The sequence below is a fragment of the Dermochelys coriacea genome, chromosome 7 (assembly GCF_009764565.3).
Source record: "Dermochelys coriacea isolate rDerCor1 chromosome 7, rDerCor1.pri.v4, whole genome shotgun sequence".
Taxonomy (NCBI): Eukaryota; Metazoa; Chordata; order Testudines; family Dermochelyidae; genus Dermochelys; species Dermochelys coriacea.
The window spans coordinates 124,870,087-124,889,720 of NC_050074.1; the positions used below are offsets into that span (position 1 = coordinate 124,870,087).

Sequence of the window (19,634 nt, forward strand, 5' to 3'; positions counted from 1 at the left end):
CACACACACACACACACACACACACACACACACACACACACACACACCACAGATGAAGACGATTTTCCCTACCTGATCCTGCAGGCGGGCCCATGCGCCTGGCTGTGCCTGAGATGAAGCAAAATAGAATCATTGGGAAAAACCCAGAATAAAACAAAAGCAGAAGCAAGGAAGTCCTGAAAGCAGGCAATTTGAGGGTGTGTTCGTGTGTTGGAGAGGCCAGGTGAGCTGCAACGTTGCAGATCAGATGGAAAAGCCAGCAGGAAATCTGCATCCTTAGACCCTCAGTAGCACCCAAGGAAGGTTATACTATAGCTGCATTGGGTCCCTACAGACAACACCCATTAGGATCCTAGACCAAACCAGCCTGCCCTCCAGCCACAAGCACCTAACAACCACCAGCACCACTGGGCCGACTCACCAGGGCATATATGTTTCCTAGTAAAGAGACCTCAGCACTACACACCCACCCCACCACCCTGGGGAGCCAGAAGGGTGGGGAAGGGAACAGACACTCTTTGAAATGACAGTGTGCAGTGCAGGCAGAGACGGGAGTCCCATTTGAAGAGGGGAAAGGGTGTTAGCTCAACACACAGCAAGTGACTTGATTTGGCCAACCTACACCCTGCACGGATGGGATAGATTCTCTTCGGTAAATCTAACAGACTTTCCCCCCTCTGAATCTGGGCTGCTGTATGCACCCTGATATCAGCTTCCCAGAGTCACCTGTTACGTGGAAATGTTTCTCCAGTGGGAGGGGGACAAAACTATCTCTCTCATTCTCAATGTCCTCCCCGACTCGCTTTCATTCTCTTTGGCTGTAGAAAAGGGTCCGTGGCCGTGGTTCTCAACTTATTTACCCCTGTGGGCTGCAGCTGTGTGCCAACTGGGCTGCAAGTGGCCCACGGGCTGTGGGTTGAGAACCACTGCTCCGTGGTAAATCTTGAGTAAGACCCGGGGAGCCTTTTCTAGGACACTTGGGTCCCAACTAAGCAGCAGTCCATGTGAGCGTCAGGTAGGGCCCCAACATGGAGATCCCTGAGATAACCGGAGGGAGTGGAGAGGATTCCAGCCAGCAGGAGGAGAAGGAGGAGACAGCTGCAGGAAAGGAGGCATGTTCGGTGCAGGGAACCCATGAACTGGGCGTTTAAAGAAAACACCAGGTGGCAAAATCGATCCTCTGTGTTACACTGAAAAACTCTAGGCAGCTCACCTGCCATGAGCGCATCCGAGCAGGGCTCTTTCCATCACAGGGAAAGGATGGGGAGGAAGAGACAGGTGAGGGCACGTTGCTGTCTATTCACTCTGTGTGTGTGTCCTTTGGCCCATCGCAGATTAGGCTACTGGGCTCTTCACACCTGTTGAATAAGGGACAAAGGGCATGAACAGGAGAGAGAACTGTGACTCTGATAATGACCCAAAAGCTGCTGGTTTGCATGACGAGGCAGAGAAATTACCTGGCCAAAAATGTTTATCCCCTTGCTGCCTGCTCCTTTCCCCTCTGCCCTGCAGTGAGTGACAGCTGCTAATTCACTGGCTGCCCCGCTCCCTCCCCCTTTCTCGCCCTGCTCTCTCTCCTCCTCTGCCTCCTTTATCTTATCAAAGCCCATAATTACAATTGCTATTTTGTTTCCTCAAATCAGCAATCAGTGCTATCGGGCAGTGCTGGAAAGCCAGCTCCTGTCAGCCTGAAGCCTGAGTGACAGAGTGAAGGAGTTTCCTCACACATACACCCCCCGCCACACCATACATTCTCTCTGCCACACACAACACAACACAACCCCAACACGTTGGCCACCCCATGCGCCCCACAACCATTCCGCCAGCCACTCTCCCACACCAGATAGTCTCTCCCACACACCCTCCCCCGAGGTACACACACCTACATTCATCACACACTTCTCCCTGCTCATACCGCAATGTCTCTCTGCCTGACTCCCCTCCTGTCGGAATCTCAAGAGGGGAGACCTGTCTCATGGGGATTAAAGCTAAAACGGGACTAGAGTGGGATTTAGCTCCTAGGCCAACGCTTTCCCGAAACCGTGTCCTCAGCTACCTCTAGGAAGAGGGAGGAGACAGGAGGCTGCCCTAAAAAGCTCTGGGAGCAGGTATGTGAAGGGTTAAAGGATCCTTGGTTAACTTAATCACAAAGTGCAAATGCCCCCGGTCACTTTGCTGTGACACCGACACAGCAGCTGGCCACCAGCCCAGCAACTGTATTTGCTCAGTTTACCAATCAGTAAAGTGGGTTCTAGCCCACGAAAGCTTACACCCAGATAATGTATTAGTCTCTAAAGTGCCACAAGAACTCCTCGTTGTTTTTGCAGTCAGTAAATGCCATTTCCAATGGCTGGATCTGCAAATTTCCACCTGGTCTAATCCGGACAAGCTCTTTTTCCCTGTCACACCCCAGCAGCATGGAGCTCACGAGGCTGTAGCCAGGCAGAATGGACTCCAGCTCCCTCTCCCATCGCTGGGGCGATGCAGGCGGGCTAGAGAGAGCAAACACATGGCTGCATCAGTGACGTTAGCAAACATGGCCCACGGAGGCCAGCGGCATGGCATCAGAAGGCTCTTTATTCAGTCATGTTTCAGGCTGCACTTCGAAACAGAATTAGGCTTGTGTGCAGTATCCTCCTTAGACTGGCTAGAAAACACCAAAAGGGTATTTTTAAATACCCCCCAACCCCACTTGCTTTTCACATTAGGAATCCAGGTCTTGTCTCATCCTCTGTTACCTAGAAGCGTCTATGGACAACTGAAGAACTGGGAGGACTGACAGTGAAATATGATCTGCTGAGTGGGGAAGGGATTTTTACTCACACTCTTAGCAAATGTGTTGCTTGTGCTAAAACCTATAACTCAAAGTTAGGAGACACACTTGGGAGAAAAACTTTCTCTGTTCAGAATCAGCAGTGCTGATTCTTTGGTTAAGGGCTGAGAAAGCTCCCCAGACCATCTCTCTGGGTCACCTGAGGAGACCTCCAGCAAAGCCAGGGGAGACAAGATTAGATTTTCGTGCTATTCTGAAGTAAAATAAGCCCCCGCTCCTCTAAAAACCAAAATCAAACAAGGGGTACAAACCCCACCTCCCTTCTCCCAAGCCTGCCCTCATTGATGTCAATGGCCAAACTTCCTTTGCTTTCAACAGAAGCCGAATCAGGCCTCGTGTTCATATCCTGCTTTAAGGGAACGGGAAACTCTGCCCACCCCTTCATTGTGTTTTGGTAGAATCCACACAGCACAGACGGAGCAGCAGCATTCGCACCCGGCCCCCATGCGTAGCTCAGATCCCAGAGCAGACACACACCCGGCAGCGGAGAGATGGGAGCAGGCTGCCCTGACCATGGGAGATTTATGACAGGCGGTGCGGGGTCAGGGTCAGCAGCGAGCTAACAGGCTAGGATAGCAGGACTCAGCCAGCTCGGGTGCCCCCGCTCTTGACATGCAGGTTGAAGTGCCACTCACAGCTGTAAAATAGTTTCAATAGGGGATAAGCCAGAGGCAGCCGTTCTCTCCCAACCACCCAGCATGATGCAAAAGCCGCATTTATCCCGCATGGGCGGGGGGGGGGGGGGTCCAGCTCCCACCGTCGCTAATAGGCACAGAAAACTAGTGCATAGCTTGCCTGCTGTTTATCATTGAGAAGGTGAGAGCAGTGTGGTTTAGTGGGTAGAGCTAGGTACCAGGATGCCTGGGTTCTATTCCTAACCCTGCTGGGTGACCTGGGGCAAGTCACTTTCCCCCCTGTGCCTCAGTTTACCCATCTGTTAAATGGGGCTGATACTTAAGTTTATTTGGAGATCTATGGAAGCCTGAGAGGTTTGACTATTTCTTAAAGGGCTTCCCCCCACACACATTAAGAAATTTGGTCTCATCTCCCCTAGAAGGCTCTATGGGTGACTAGAGAACTGGTAAGTTTATCGTCTCATTGTTTCCTTGGACTCCCTCCCTCTGTCTGTATCCATCTGTCATATCTTGTCTCACACTTGTGAGCTCTTTCTGTTCTGTGTTTGTGCAGCACCTAGCGTGCTGGGGCCCTGGTCTGGGACTAGGTCTCCTAGGTGCTGTGGTAATACAATTAACAATTCCTGGAGGCACCCCTCGAAATCAGGAGACACAAAACTTGGCCTTTTTCTAAAGTAAGAAACCAACGCACTGGGGATTTATTTATCCACCTGGAAGAAACCCGCAAAGGCCCGAGTCCAGTTATTGCTGCATCTTTTGCGAACCAGGAGAGTCAAAACACTCAGCCCCAGACGCAGCTCGTTTCACAGCTCCTCAGCTGGTGTAAGTGGGGCGTCACGGAGGTCGGGGGGGCTGGGCCCATGTTTATCAGCTGACACGCCAGCCCCCACAGCCTAAGGGCAAAAATTCCGCTCTCCAAGACACACTGCGGTTAACTGTAGCGCATCTCAGCGAGCACAATTTTGCCGTAACCTCATTGCACCCGCTGGGAACTTCCCCTTTATAGATATTAAGGCCAGGGGAGACCATTGTGGCCACTAGTCCGACCTTCTGCATAGCACAGGTCAGAGCTCAACCCAGCAATTCCCACCTCCCTAGGAACAGGCTGTCCAATGGTTAATTCCCCACTCCCTGTGAAAAACATGGGCATTATTTCTAGTCTGGCCTTTCGTCCTCCAACCCCTGGATCCCGTTTTGCCTCTGCTAAGTTAAAGAGCCCTGAGCTATCAGCATTCTCCTCCCCACGTAGGTACTCCTGGACCAGGATCGAGTCACCTCTCGCTGCCTGACTGTTTCCTGATCTAGTGGCTCAGGGGCCTTTCCTTGTGGGCAGGGCCACAGAGATCAGAGCCACGCCATGTGCCAAAGCTGGTATGGACTGGATGGGAACAACTGGGGATCAAGGATTCCACCCATCCCACTCCATAGTACCCCCTTTTGGAGGATGTCTACACTGCAGTAGGAGGTGCGATTGCAGCATGTGTAGACATGCCTGAGCTAGCTTTGACCCAGCAGTGAGACCGCGGCAGCATGGATGTCAATCTGGCTAGCGACCCAAGTAAGCATCCAGGGAGCCAGACGGGCGCGTTCAGCCTGCACTGACGTGTGGGGCTGCTGCACCTTCACTGCTCCTGGCATCCGCGCCAGCTCCATTACAGCGAGCACGGTATGGCTCTGCATGCTGCATTCACGCTGCAGTGTAGACAGTCCCTGAGGGAGGAGCCAGTCCTGCCCCCTCCCGGGGATAGGGATAGGGATAGGGATAGGGCTGCACAGAAACCCAGAGCTCACAGCCCTGTCCCCTGAGAGAGGAAGGGCCGGCAAGTGAGGCCGCTGGGTCAGAACAGTAGCCGCCAAGATGCCTAGCAGACCCCCGGGATGGGTGCATGGCCCTGGCTGGTCCCCAGCCCACGAAGGCCCCACAGCCGCACCTAGAATCTCTTTCAAGGCAATTTTGTTGTCCAAAAAGGTAGAGCCACAAACCAGCCCATCTGGCCCCAGCTGGGCTGGGCTCCCAGAGGGTCCCACACCTTCCTGCTTCAGGGCCTCCTGCAGGAGTCTGCCGTGCTCCACTCCATGCGCACAGCCTCCTACGGCTTGCTCCAGGAGGCCCTTTTCCCCAGCAGCTTCCACTGCCTCCCCGCCCAGTGGACTCTGGCAGCCTTTGCTGGGGGACTCCCCACTGCGCCCACTCCCTGTTCCTCTTGTGGGACAGCAGCTCCAGGACCGACCACCGCTAGATTCAGCCAGCACCCGGCCCCAGGACCGACTGCTGCTCCCTCTGCCCAGTCCCAGAATCGACCAGCACCTAGCCCAGGACCAACCGTCGCCACCCTCAGCCCACCAGCTCCTAGCCCCAGGACCGACCACCCCAGCCCCTGGCCCCAGGACCACCCCAGCCCCAGCGTCCGGCCCCAGGACTGACCGCCCCAGCCCCAGCCCCTGGCCCCAGGACCACCCCAGCCCCAGCGTCCGGCCCTAGGATCGACCACCCCAGCCCCAGCGCCCGACCCCAGGACCACCCCTGCCCCAGCCCCAGCCCCAGCGTCCGGCCCTAGGATCGACCGCCCCAGCCCCAGTGCCCGGCCCCAGGACCGACGGCCCCAGCCCCAGTGCCCGGCCCCAGGACCGACGGCCCCAGCCCCAGCACCCGGCCCCAGGACCAACCGCCCCAGCCCCAGCGCCCGGCCCCAGGACCGACCGCCCCAGCCCCAGTGCCTGGCCCATTGGTCCAGGCCCTACCCCAGGAGTTAGCTCCACTCCTCCCGGCTCTGCTCACCAGCCACAACCCAGCTGGGCTGCTGTCCTCCCCAGCTAGCTCCTAGCTGCTGGGCTTCCTCCCTTTTCAAGCCCTACACCCAGCAAGGCTAATCAAACAGGGCCCTAGCCCTGACTATTCCATGGTATGGGCGCATAGCTGGCACCCATCTGCTGAGCGGGCGCACACACATGCAGTCACAGGGTGCGTCCTGTGCGGACAGACTCCCATGCCAACAGATACCCTTATTGTAATCGCCCCGGGCACAGCCAGCCCCATGAACATGCTGCCAAATTCACACGAGCGTTGCAGTAGTGCTGAGAGCCCAACCGTGCCAGGGGCTTTACACCCAGAGTAGGAGACACCTGAGCACCTGCAGATCCCAGAGCCCTTGGGTTGGGGTGCCTCCTTGTGCACTCAGGTCCTGGCATCTGCAGGCCGAGGGCTCCTGGAGCCTTTGAGCCCTGGAGTGCCTGCCAGCAGCTGCTTGTGCCCTTGGGCTTCTGTTTTCTCCTGGCATCTGCAGACCGGTGTGGGCCTCACTGACTCCGACCCACCCTTGGGTTCTGGCATCTCTGGGCCTGACTCTTCTGGCCCCAGTAGCAAAGGTGAAACACCCCAGCTCCAACCACTTCATAAAGCGTGTAATGTGTCCGCCTGCTGCCAGTCACCTAGACACCAATGCCAGCGGAGCGAGAAGCCATGAAGATGGCAGCTCAGCCTACATGGACCAGCCGGGCAGCTGCAGCATCTCCAGCGTTGCGCTCGGGGTTTCTGGGTCATCGTGAGCCATCACAACCATCATTGTGTGTCCAAGAACCCACAGCCGCTGTCCAGCAGCCAGAGGCATTAGTCTGGAGTCCCGTGGAGCCACCGTGTCTCTGCTAGACTTGCGTTTCATCTCCTGCCTGTGACAATTCCACCCTACCAAGGCGTTTGGCATACCAAGCTGCGATTGCTGAGGTAGCAATGTGGCAGCCCAAGATTTAGACGCCAAAAGGGATTCCCTGCTTTGCTCTGCGGGCAGCTGTCACGCAGAGGGTGTAACGTGTGTGTGAAGCCAGCACTTCCACAACCTGAGACTATCACCAGAAACACCATCTATGCATAGGAACATGTAATCCCCCATGTATACACAGCAGCATAGACATGTACAGGTTTATAACAGTCTCCTCCACATACAGAATCTCCCATGCGGGTGCACACACATGGCGATCTGTGCTTATGCAGTCAAGAAAGCTCCCCTGCATGTATAGTAATGTCTGTATAGAGCTTTGAAGCTGGTACAAGTGATTTGGGCTCCGAATGAATCTCTCTCTCACACACACACACACAATTTAAAATCTGTTCTAAAGGGCTCATGAAACAGCCAAAGAAACTCCCCAAGTAAGCGAAGGACCCTAAGGTCAGGGACTTTTCCCCTTCAGGCAAAACATCCTCAAAAGCTCCACTTTACCATCCCTTAGTTTTAGGGTCCCCGCCTTGAAAAAGCATCTTTAGAGGAAATGGTAAAAGCAACCTCTTGGCAACGAGACAGATGATGTTTCCCCTGCCAATTCTGCCTGTCTCCACAAGGTGGCATCAGTAATATTAGGTAGGCACGGAGAAGAGTCCTACAGCAGAGCGCGGTAGCCAGCTGTTTGTTCCAAGGATGTGCAGGTGCGGAGTGGGGTTTCCAAGCTGGGGATCGTTTCCCTTCCCAGTGCTCCCGACTTGACCCCAGCGTCCTGGTGCAGGACCCGGGAGCTGCTGCGCGCTGCATCAAATGCCAGGCCCTGATTCCTCCTCCTAGCAGTCCCGCAGCAGGTGCCGTCCTCAGGGGAGCACAGGCCATTAGCCGGGCAGGCGCCGTGTGCTTTCGGAAGCCAGGGAATCTGATCCTTGTGGAAGTGACGAGTTGAGAACATCAGCAACGGGGTCAATTCTGTCCCCAGATGCAACGGAGTCCAGGGGAGCCGCCAGCAGCATCTGGGGGCGGGATCCAGCCCAGCACAAGTAGGTGCTCTGCAAGCAAACAACTGAGTTGATCTCCTTCTTAGTCCAAGCCTGCAGCCTCTTGCCCCACTAGTCCAGCCCTAGGCTCCCTCCCAGCTGCATGCCCCTCAGCCCTGCCAGGCAGCCCCTCTGCTGGGCTCTCTCCTCCCCACAGCTCTGCTGATGCCCCTCCAACCTGGGCAGCAGCCCCGCTCCCCAAGACGCACTATTCCAGTCCCAGGCTGTCCACACAGATCTGACAACGCAGCTCCCCTCTGCTACATTCCCCAGCTCCCCTCTGGATCTTCTAGTCAGCCACCTCCCTGGGGCAGAGCCTGCAGAATTGTGGGTAATTCTCCCACAACTGTGCACCTTGGAAAAGTGCCCACGAGAGGGGGAAACTCCCCCGCCTCGTGTTAACCCAAGACTGGCTGTGGGAACTGAACTACATCTCCAGGGGTAGGAGATTGGTAGCAGCCAATCCAGCAGGTCATCTCGCCCTGCACTAATCCGACCTGAAGCCCGCTCTGACGACGCACCCTGCAGGAGACACCAAATACAGCGGTTACACAGTTCAGAGAGAGACAGGTCAGGCAGGGCAGCTCACAGTTACCACTTCTGGCCTGTAAATAGCCAGGGACGTACTGCCTTCCGTCCTCCAGATCACTCCCCTGCCGGATCAGGGCCCTCCGGGCACCTTGACCTTCCCCCGCTTGTCACCGAGACACAACCTACTACAGCAACGCTAGCCACCCATGAGGAGCATACCAGGGACTGGGATCTGGGAGACACAGCGAGGCACCTCCACCAGGGCTGAGTCCCTGCCCCGCTCAGTGCCTCAGTTTCCCCTTCCAAGATGGCAAAACAGATACTGATGCCACTCACAGCTGCATCCACCAAATGCCCAAGAAGCGCATTGAGATCTGGGACAGAGGGGTAAAGGGTGGCAATTAGGGCTGGCATGCAGCTCTTCCCACAGAGGAACGCGCTTTGGGGTAACGGCTGCACCAGGCCAGCTCCCCCAATTCCCACAGGCAGCAGCACCCTCTTGTTTCAGTTGGAAATGTGCACCCCAGGAGGTCTGGTTCCCCACCCCCAGCCACGTGCCCCTCACCCCTCAGTGCCAGGACAAGAGTGAAAGCTGCCGCGTCTGGGCCCTGCCGCCCCAGCCGGGGGCCAGTCTGGGACCTGCAGCGTTTCCCTGCAAAAGGGAACCACAGGGCAGAGTGGCAGAGGAATGGGGCTAGCAGCCTACACAGAATTGCTTCGGGGCCAGAGAGTGCTGGCAGGGCCTGCGCGAAGGGCCACAGGTGGAAACTGGAAACACATGGGCAGAGATTGCTGCTCGGGAAGGATCCTGCGGCAAATCTCCCAGCGAGATCTGCAGGAGCCACTCGCAGCCGGGACCAGCCTAGCACGCTCCCTACAGGCTCAGCCAAGGAGGCGCCCCATGGAGAGCAGCCCCCCAAGGCGCCTTCCAACCGAGAGCAGCCCAGTGCGGCTCCTACCAGGTCAGCCACTGAGAGGCAATTCCCAGCAGAGCCCAGCCCCCAGCTCAACGAGGAGGAGGCAACTGCCAGCCCCAAACCACCAATGTTCCTACCAATTCCCAGCCAAGACCAGCTTGGCGCGACTCCTGCTATCAGCTTGCCTCTTTGATCAGCTTCTGACGGAGCCGAGGGGAGTCTCAGCAGCAGCAACGCCCGGGTTGTACGCACAGAGCAAGGCCAGCAGTTCATGGGGGTGAGTCCACACTCGTGTCCGGCCGTCAACGAGTGGATCCTGCCACATTGCAGGGTTCTACTGTGACTACTCCACTGACCACCACGAGGAGGAGTGGAGAGGTACCCTCAGCCCATGCAGCCTGCCCGGTCCGTTCAGCAAGCCCAGCAGGTGCCTTTGACCTGGGCCATCTCACACCCTAATTTCAGACTGCCAACTGAGCAGAAAGCTCTCTGCCCCACTTCGTAAGCACCTTTTAGGTAGATGGGGAGATCTTGATGTTTCAGGAGAATTGAATGACTGGATGAGTTAGAGAAAGGTCATGGGCCTTGGATGAGGTGGGCTCATTTAAATAACATCTGTTCCAATACGATGTTGACACAGATGTCAGGGAGGCATTTGGCTTAGTGTGACAGGACATGAGCACTATGCAAAGTCATTGCAGCCCACGTCAAATGGATCAAAAACTGGCTAACTGATAGATCTCAAAACCAAATTGTAAGTCGGCATCATTATCCAATGGGGGTGTTTTAGTGGGATCCCAGTGGGGATCTGTTCTTGTTCCAATGTCTATCTTTATCAATCACCTGGAAAAAAACGGTTAAAATTTGCAGATGACACAAAAATGGCGGAGTGGTAAATAATGACAGGGACAATTATATAGACCAGCCAGGATCTCTGGGTAAGATGGTCTCATCTGAACATGAGTTTAACACAACCAAATGCAAGGTCAGACATCTAGGAACAAAGAATGTAGGCCACAGCTACAGGATGGGGGACTGTATCCAGGAATGCAATGACAGTGAAAAGGACTTAGGGGTCATGGTAGAAACCAGCTGAACATGAGCTCCCAGTGGGACACCATTACTAAGAGGGGCCACACGATCCTGGGATGTGAAAGCAGAAAAATATCAAGTAGTGACAGGGAGACGGCGTTACCCTGTCTACGGCATAGTGAACCCATTACTGGATACTGTGTCCTGCTCTGACAGCCACACGTCAAAAAAAAAAGACATTGACAAATTGGAGAAGGTTCAGAAAAGAGCTACGGGAACATTCTGAGAACTGGGAAAACTGCCTTATAGTGAGAGACTCACGAAGTTCAGTGTATTTGGGCTCATCCAAGGAAGGTTTAGAGGTAAACACTGTGCTCAAGTCAAGTCCCTCCATGGGGAGGAGATGTCTGCTAGCACACAGCTCTTTAATCTATCAGAAGAAGGTCTAATGCAGGGGTTCTCAAACTTCATTGCACCGCGAGCCCCTTCAGACAACAAAAATTACTTCACAATCTCAGGAGGGGGGGACCGAAGCCTGAGCCCACCCAAGTCTCACTGCCATGGATGGAGGCACCAAAGCCCAAACCCCACCGCTCCGGGTAGGGGGGCCAAAGCTGAAGCTCAAGGGTTCGGCTCCAGGCAGGGGGCCTGTAACCTGAGTCCTGCCGCCCAGGGCTGCAGCCCTCGGGCTCTGGTGTCAGCCCTGGGCAGTGGGGCTCGGGCTTCAGCCCTGGCAACCCCATTCAAATGGGGTCGTGACCCACTTTCGGGTCCCAACTCACAGTTTGAGAACCACTGGTCTAATGTGATCCAGTGGCTGGAAGTTGAAACTAGACAAATTCAGACTGGAAATAAAGCATACATTTTTAAATGACAGTAATTAATCACTGGAACAACTTACCAAGGATTGTGGTGGATTCTCCATCGCTGGCAGTTTTATATCAAGAGGGGATGTTTTTCTTGACGCTCTGCTCTGGTTCAAGCAGGAATGAATTCAGGGCTGTCTGATGGCCCGGGTTAGGTAGGTAGTGAGACTAGATAATCACAACAGTCACTTCCAATCTATAAAATCAAAACCTTCTGCAGGAACATGTTGATTTCAATGACAGTTTTGCTGAAAACAATGTGGCAACGAATCATTTGAACTTCCCCCTTTTGTTTTCAACAGGTAAAGATTTTCACGTTGACTTTAGAACGTTGATTCATTTCATTTAGAAGTTTGTACTAGATTAAAATTGTCATTTTAATAGTTTATTGGGGCTTAAATTATGTTTTGACATTATCGCAATGAAACGGTTTTACCTGATTGAAACAAAATGATTCAATGTTTTGGGATTGCATTTTTTTGGAACCTCCGAGCCATGAGAAATTTCAGCATTTTCATTCCTGTTCGGAACAAAAACTAAAGACAAAATGTTGAAATTTCCCAACGAACAGAAATTCTGTTTCTGACCAGCTTTCCCACCCCTTCCCACATAGCCTCGCACTAAAGCAGAGGTTCCCTATCTGCTGTGGCAGAGGTGATGCTCAGCTAGATCCCGAGTACATGGGAAGAGCATCTTAGGGTGGAAAAGGCTGAGATCCCGTTGCTCAGAGGCCCTACCTGAGATCAGGTCTCCAGTGCGCAAGGTGCTGTACACACTCATAGTCAGAGAGAGTCTCTACTGTGAAGAGTTCACAATCCAAACAGACAAAAGGTGCATTGTCATCCCCGGCACTCACTTTGCACCTAGGCTAAAGGAACCCTCCATTAGCTGTTACCAATGTATGCCTCTGACACAGAGTTGAGCAGCTCTCATGCTAACCAGGAGAGGGTAGTGGTGCCTCACATGGTACCCACCTATCGCAACAGTGATAATACGCTACTCACCCTCAGGACAACGAAAGCTTCCCGGCTCAAGGTCCTCCCAGTTCCGTAGAGTGGCTCCTTGTGCAATGGCCTTTCCCCCAGGGAGAATCGCTGTGCCTTGGTGAGATGGAGACAGCAGCTCTTCCAACCCAAGAGTTCTGGGACACTTTCCGACGGCCCCGAGGGGATGCCAGAACCAGGCAGTTGCACACAGGAAAGGAGCAGAGACCTGGACACCACATCCCCCAGCCCGGACGCCAGGGAGTGGTGGGTGGCCAGTGTCAGGTTAAGTGACAGTCTTTACCCACTCCCCCAGCCTCACCATGCTCCCGAGGGTGCCTCCGCAAAGACAGGCGAAAGGCAGGGAAATCGGGGCCTGGGGCAGGTTTATGGCTGGGCTAGGACAAGGTTTGGGCCATTGCCACCCAAAACACACAAGCCCAGAGGCCCCTTAGCCAAGAGAGATTCCTGCTCTCCTTCCTCCCGCTCCCCTGGGGCTTCTCTCCCCCTGCGTTTGCCAAGCCTGTACAAAGGGACCCCTGCGTTAATGGTGCGTTTCAGAGTCAACGGCAGCTTGTCCATGGCTGAGCAGAGCTGAGCGCCCCGGGCGTTCCTGCTGCTCTTCATTAATCCTCCCCCACACACAGGTAAGGGATGCCTTTAACACCTCTCCTCCACCACCACCCCCCGATGTGATACATGGGAATGACCTTGTATTCTATACCCACAGCACACAGCTGGCCCCGGGGCAAAGCATGCAGGGCGGCTCTGGGCTGGGGGGGACAGCTCCTCCTGCTAGTTACTAGCAACACGTAAGTCATGTATGCCACACACAATGGGCCCGTCAGGCCATGAGACCCCTACAGTGTCGCCCCCCCCCGATCCCGGCCTGCCCCCAGCTCTGCTCCCACATCCCTGCACCTCAGTTGGAAATGTCAGAGGTGGAGTAGCCCCAGTTAGCTCATTCCCTGGCTTGCTCCCCACAGTCTATCCTTCGGGGCTTTAGCCCAAGCCATCAGGCTCCCACTCCCTTGGGACTAGAACAGGGTTCAAAAAAGAACTAGATAAATTCCTGGAGGATAGGTCCATCAATGGCTATTAGCCAGGCTGGGCAGGGATGGTGTCCCTAGCCTCTGTTTGCCAGAAGCTGGGAATGGGCGAGGGGATGGATCACTTGATGATTCCCTGTTCTGTTCATTCCCTCTGGGGCACCTGCCACTGGCCACTGTCGGCAGACAGGACACTGGGCTAGATGGATCTTTGGTCTGACCCAGTCTGGCCGTTCTTATGAGGACTATTCACCGCCTGGCAGAGCTTGCTGCCCAGCGGCGTTCCTGAAGTCCAGCCTTCGTTTCCTATTCCATCCTGCGCCCAAAAGTCACTGGCTACAGTTGCGCTAGGTGCTATAACCACACGCAGGAAGGCTCTGTCCCCTGTGTACCCTCCAAACAGTAAGCAATGATTAATCAATTCCTCTCCCACCTGGGAACTTGCCCTCTTCCATATGTACAAGTTATGTTCCCCCCTTAGCCAAGCTCGACAGAGCCAGCCCTGTTAAACCTCTCCCCACAAATCAGAGCTTCGGCCGATGGCTCGTTTTCCGTACTCTTCACTAAACTCTCTCCCAACTCAAGGATTTAACTGGGCAGCTACTTAAGCATCAGAGTAGAAAATGGGATAAGATATGACATGTTTCTTGCCCCCCTCCCAGGGTTAAGCTAACCAACAGACTGGGAGCCGAGGAGGCAATTCTCCAGAGTATATATTGGCAGGGGCTTGTGGGCGGGGAGGGGTGTTTCCCCCTTCTCTGTTTAATAGATAGTCTAGACTGTATAGTTACGTTATCAGCATTGTTTAGGCTCAGTATTGTTACCAGCACCAGATAAGTAGGTTTACCCTACGCGATACTGGTGGCAGCCGCATGGGCTCACACCCAAATTACGGCATTGTATCCCTGCGAGGAGGTGTTGAAGTGATGCTGTTTGCAGCACAGTTTGGACCGTTTCTGTATTTATTAGGGTGGAAGGATTGTACATCGCACAGTTGGTGATGTTGTTCCCATAGGTTAGATTTGGCAAAGCATTTCCCTGGGGCCTGTGGCTTAGGGGCTGGGACAGTTGGTATACTGTAGCAGGAAGTATCATTCGGGTGGTGCTGGTAGAGATGAGTCCAGCCCACGCAGCTGAGAGGTTTGCTCCCCCCTCAACTATTTTGAAGCCTTGGGGTTCAAGCAGGGTCGAACACACACACACCAGGAGCAGCCTTGCCCTTGTCTTATCAACACAGTGGCATTGGGGAGGGACATGTTATTGGCCTGTAACTTGGAGGCATGACACGCCAGCAGGGCTCCCCTCTGCCCGGGGCACCAACACGCTGTAGCAAGTTAATTGATGGATTCTAATGACGGCACGTCAGTCTTTGGAAATGAAGCCCATTCTGGGAACCGCAGCATGCTCCCTGTAAGCTCCGAGCTACCATGCTCAAAGAGCAAACTGAGATCGCACTACAAATCTCCAGAAAAATCACCTTGTCAGAGCCATCTGGCTGCAGCCATCAACTCCTACTAGCACAGGTGGAGTCCTGCCATCAGAAGGCCCAGCCCTTCAGCACAAGCCTGACTATCTAGTGGTATGGATCCTGGCTTCCGAAAAGCAGACTTGGACTCCCTCAGGGAACTGGTGGGCAGGATGCCCTGGGAGGCTAATATGAGTGGGAAAGGAGTCCAGGAGAGTTGGCTGTATTTTAAAGAAGCCTTATTGAGGGCGCAGGAACAAATCTCCCCAATGTGCAGAAAGAAGAGCAAATATGGCAGGCAACCAGCTTGGCTTAACAGTGAAATCTTCGGTGAGCTTAAATACAAAAAGGAAGCTTACAAGAAGTGGAAACTTGGACAGAAGACTAGGGAGGAGTCTAAAAATATTGCTTGAGCGTGCAGGGGTGTAATCAGGAAGGCCAAAGCACAATTGGAGTTGCAGCTAGCAAGGGATGTGAAGGGTAACAAGAAGGGTTTCTACAGGTATGTGAGCAACAAGAACGAGGTCAGGGCAAGTATGGGACCCTTACTCAGTGGGGAAGGCAACATAGTGACAGATGATGTGGAGAAAGCTGAAGTACCCAAGGCTTTTTTTGCCTTGGTCTTCACAGACAAGGGCAGCTCCTGGACGGTTGCACTGGGCATCACAGTATGGGGCAGAGGTGAGCAGCCCTCTGTGGTGAAAGAACAGGTTAAGGACTATGTAGAAAAGCTGGACATGCACAAGTCCATGGGTCCAGATCTAATGCATCCAAGGGTGCTGAGGGAGTTGGCTGATGTGATTGCAGAGCCATTATCTTTGAAAATTCATGGCGATTGTGGGAGGTCCTGACTATGGAAAAAGGCAAATATAGTGCCCATCTTAAAAAAGGGAAGAAGGAGAGATGTGGGAAACTACAGACCCGTCAGCCTCACTTCAGTTCCAGCAAATCATGACCAACCTGATTGCCTTCTATGATAAGTAACTGGCTCTGTGGATATGGGGAAGGCAATGGATGTGATATATCTTGACTTCAGGAAAGCTTTTGATATGGTCTCACACAGTATTCTTGCCAGCAAGTTAAAAAAGTATGGATTGAATGAATGGATTATAAGGTAGATAGAAAGCTGGCTAGATCATTGGGTTCAATGGGTAGTGATCAACAGCTCGATGTCTCTTGGTCCTGGGGCTGGTTTTGTTCAATATCTTCATTAATGATCTGGAGGATGGCGTGGACTGCACCGTCAGCAAGTTCACGGATGACACTAAGCTAGGGGGAAAGGTAGATACACTGGAGGGCACGGATAGGGTCCAGAGTGACCTAGACAAATTGGATGATTGGGCTAAAAGAAATCTGATGGGGTCCAACAAGGACAAGTGCAGAGTCCTGCACTTAGGATGGAAGAATCCCATGCACCGCTATAGGCTGGGGACCGACTGGCTAAGTGGCAGTTCTGCAGAAAAGGACCTGGGGATAACAGTGGATGAGAAGCTGGAGATGAGTCAGCAGTGTGCCCTTGTTGCCAAGAAGGCTAACGGCATATTGGGCTGTATAAGTAGGATCATTGCCAGCAGATCGAGGGACGTGATTATTCCCCTCTATTCGGCACTGGTGAGGCCACATCTGGAGTGTTACGTCCAGTTTTGGGCCCCACACTACAGAAGGGACGTGGACAAATTGGAGAGAATCCAGCGGAGGGCAATGAAAATGATTAGGGGGCTGGGGCACATGATTTATGAGGAGAGGCTGAGGGAACTGGGCTTATTTAGTCTGCAGAAGAGAAGAGTGAGGGGGGATTTGATAGCAGCCTTCAACTACCTGAAGGGGGGGTTCCAAAGAGGATGGATCTAGGCTGTTCTCAGTGGTGGCAGATGAGAGAACGAGGAGTAACGGTCTCAAGTTGCAGTGGGGGAGGTCTAGGTTGGATATTAGGAAACACTATTTCACTAGGAGGGTGGTGAAGCACTGGAATGGGTTACCTAGGGAGGTGGTGGAATCTCCATCCTTAGAGGTTTTTAAGGGTCGGCTTGACAAAGCCCTGACTGGGATGATTTAATTGGGGTTGGTCCTGCTTTGAGCAGGGAGTTGGACTAGATGACCTCCTGAGGTCTCTTCCAACTCTGATATTTTATGATTCTATGTGCCGGGGGGAGGGAGTATGTGGGAAGGGAACTAGTGAGGGTGGTGTGCTCATGGGGGACTGACGGACGTGCACACATGTGACGTGCAAGAACCGTGCATGCATTACACCGATCCTCACCAATAAAATGCTGATCCCCTCCCATGGAGGCAGTGTGGTCTAGTGGACCAGTGCTGGGAGCTGGGGCCTAGGAAGGCCTGGGTTCTAATCCGAGTCCTGCAGCTGACTCGCTGTGTGGCCTACAGGTAGGCTGCTTCCTCTCTCTGTGCACACCCCTCTCAGCTATGCAAAATGGGGCTGCATGGCCTCGCTGGGCTGTAAGCTGAGGTTGGAGTGCGCCAGGAAATCAAGGCGAACTGGGTGCCCAATGTGCACATGGCTCTGTGGGTTACGCACCAGAGTGGGGTTGGCTTCAGCAGACCAGGGCATCAGCACGGCCCCATGGGGCATCCCAGAGCCAATGCCTCTGCCTGTTGCTCCTGGCAAGTTGCTAAGGGAGAGAGTCCCTTCACCCTCCACGGCTGCCTCCCAGGAGAGAAGTTATGGGAATTCCCAAGCTTGTGCAGCACAATGGGGCTTGGCTAGGTGCTGAGAGGAGAGCAAAGCTGGGGGCAGCCCCCAAGGGATGGCCACAAGGAGCCAGCATGCATGGATCGCAGATTCAGGGCTCTTAGCTTGTCGGCCCGCAGGGGAAGGCAAAGAGGTTCCAGGGAGGCTGCTGTGGATCTGCCCCAGCCTGCCAAGGGTTTGGGAAACTCCATCCCTGTGGTAGCTGCTCACTCCAGAGATAGCTGCAAATCTCAGGCCACAGGGCTGGAGCCATGTCCAGGCCCTGGGAATTGGCTTATAGTTACCATGAGCCGACTGGATGTTACTAAATGCTGGTCAAGGCGAACCCTGGGGGTGGGGAAGGAGCCCGCCCGGAGCTGTAACTCTAGCCTCATTTGTTTGCTTCCAGCCTGAACGCCCATGTGTGTCAGGACCCCCGGCCCTGCAGCAGCTGAACCACTGACCCCAGGAGTTTGCAAAACACCAGGGTTATGCCCCTTGTGACATCCCAGCCCCCGGGACAGACAGCTCCCCCCAACCTCAGCACAGGAATGCCAACTGCAGGGCGCCCCTCATGGCGTTCGGGGGGAGGGGGGCAGCAAAGGAGAGCCCGTCCCTGACAGGGGGGTTAAATGGAGGGACACAGTCACCCCATGGTGCTGAGCCCAGCTCCCCTCAGAACTGCCAAGTCTGCTCTTTGGGAAGCTGGGGGGGTGGCCACACAGCACACAGACACGTTCCCTCCACGCTGCCCCTTGCTGACCCGCCTGACCCTGGGTCATGAGGGGAGTCCATCCAGGGGGCAACACCCCAGGCCCATCCAGCCTTGGACCTCTCCTCTATGATGCCAGGACCCCCGTCCCCTGGGTGGAGGAACCCCCCATCCCCCAAACACAACTAATTTCACAAAGAAGTTCCAGCTATCCTTGGCTAACCTTCCCTGTTCCAGCCCCGTGTTGTGCAGGGCGCCATGGGCTAGTCAGCAGCAGCTCCGCACCCCAGAGGTGGCTGCATGTCAGAGGTGCTTTCAGCACATCTAAGGAACTTTTATGGGCCCCACCACCGTTGTCTCTGAGCGCCTCCCAGTCTCAATGGAGGCCTGACATCCCCACTGACCACACGGGCACCTGGGATATGGAAGTGAACCTACTCCTGCCAGGTTAGTGCTCCAACCACTGGACCGTCCTACCTCACGCACAGCCAGTCGGTGAACAGCTTGGGCCGTATCAGAGTAAAGGCCCACTGGAAAAGGAGCAATGCTATAAAGTCTGCAGGACCAAAGAAGAATCATTCATTGGCTCTGCCTGGTTCCTGCTCCCATCCTTTCGCACCGCCCTGGAGCCGAGGGTCCCAGCTGCCCCTGCCAATCTCTCTCCACCAGAGACCCCCGTCCAAGCCCCCCACGCTGTGTCCTGCCGTCCCTATATCTGGTGGCAGCAGTGCTGAGGGGACACTGCTGTCTGTCCCAGTCACGTGACACAGCCCCAGCCACCCCCCTGCCCTGCGCCAGCTGTGACCCCCCATTCCATTTCCCAGCCTTTCGGGGGAGGGGCGGGTTAAAGATTCAACATGAAGGAAGAAGTTTGAGGAAACAACCCAGACACCCGCTCCCTGCCACAGATGCGCTGCTGGCCCCGGGACCTCGCGTGGTAGTGCCAGGGCAGCTGGAAAACAAGCATGAGACGCAGAGGTGAGCCCGCAGCACCCCTTGGAGCAGAGGAGATGCAGGACGTGGTGGCGGTGGGCAGGATGGGGCTGGTCCCGGGGCTGCAGGACACAGGCAGACCCCGGGGTTCTCTCTGGTTCTCGAGCTGGCCATGCTACAGGCCCCTCCCCACCAGACCCAACCCGCTTGCCCCCCGCTGAACTAAGGAAAGGTTCTGT

At 54.6% G+C, this 19,634-nt stretch overlaps 1 long non-coding RNA gene across 1 annotated transcript; it reads right to left on the reverse strand.

Moving 5' to 3' along the window:
• Nucleotides 1-1,223: 1,223 nt before the first annotated feature.
• Nucleotides 1,224-13,180, reverse strand: LOC122461064. Its single transcript, XR_006282766.1, has 3 exons — nucleotides 12,569-13,180; nucleotides 11,600-11,732; nucleotides 1,224-1,358 (listed from the first exon to the last, which is right to left on the reverse strand). It is a non-coding gene; the product is annotated as an uncharacterized LOC122461064 (long non-coding RNA).
• Nucleotides 13,181-19,634: the final 6,454 nt, after the last annotated feature.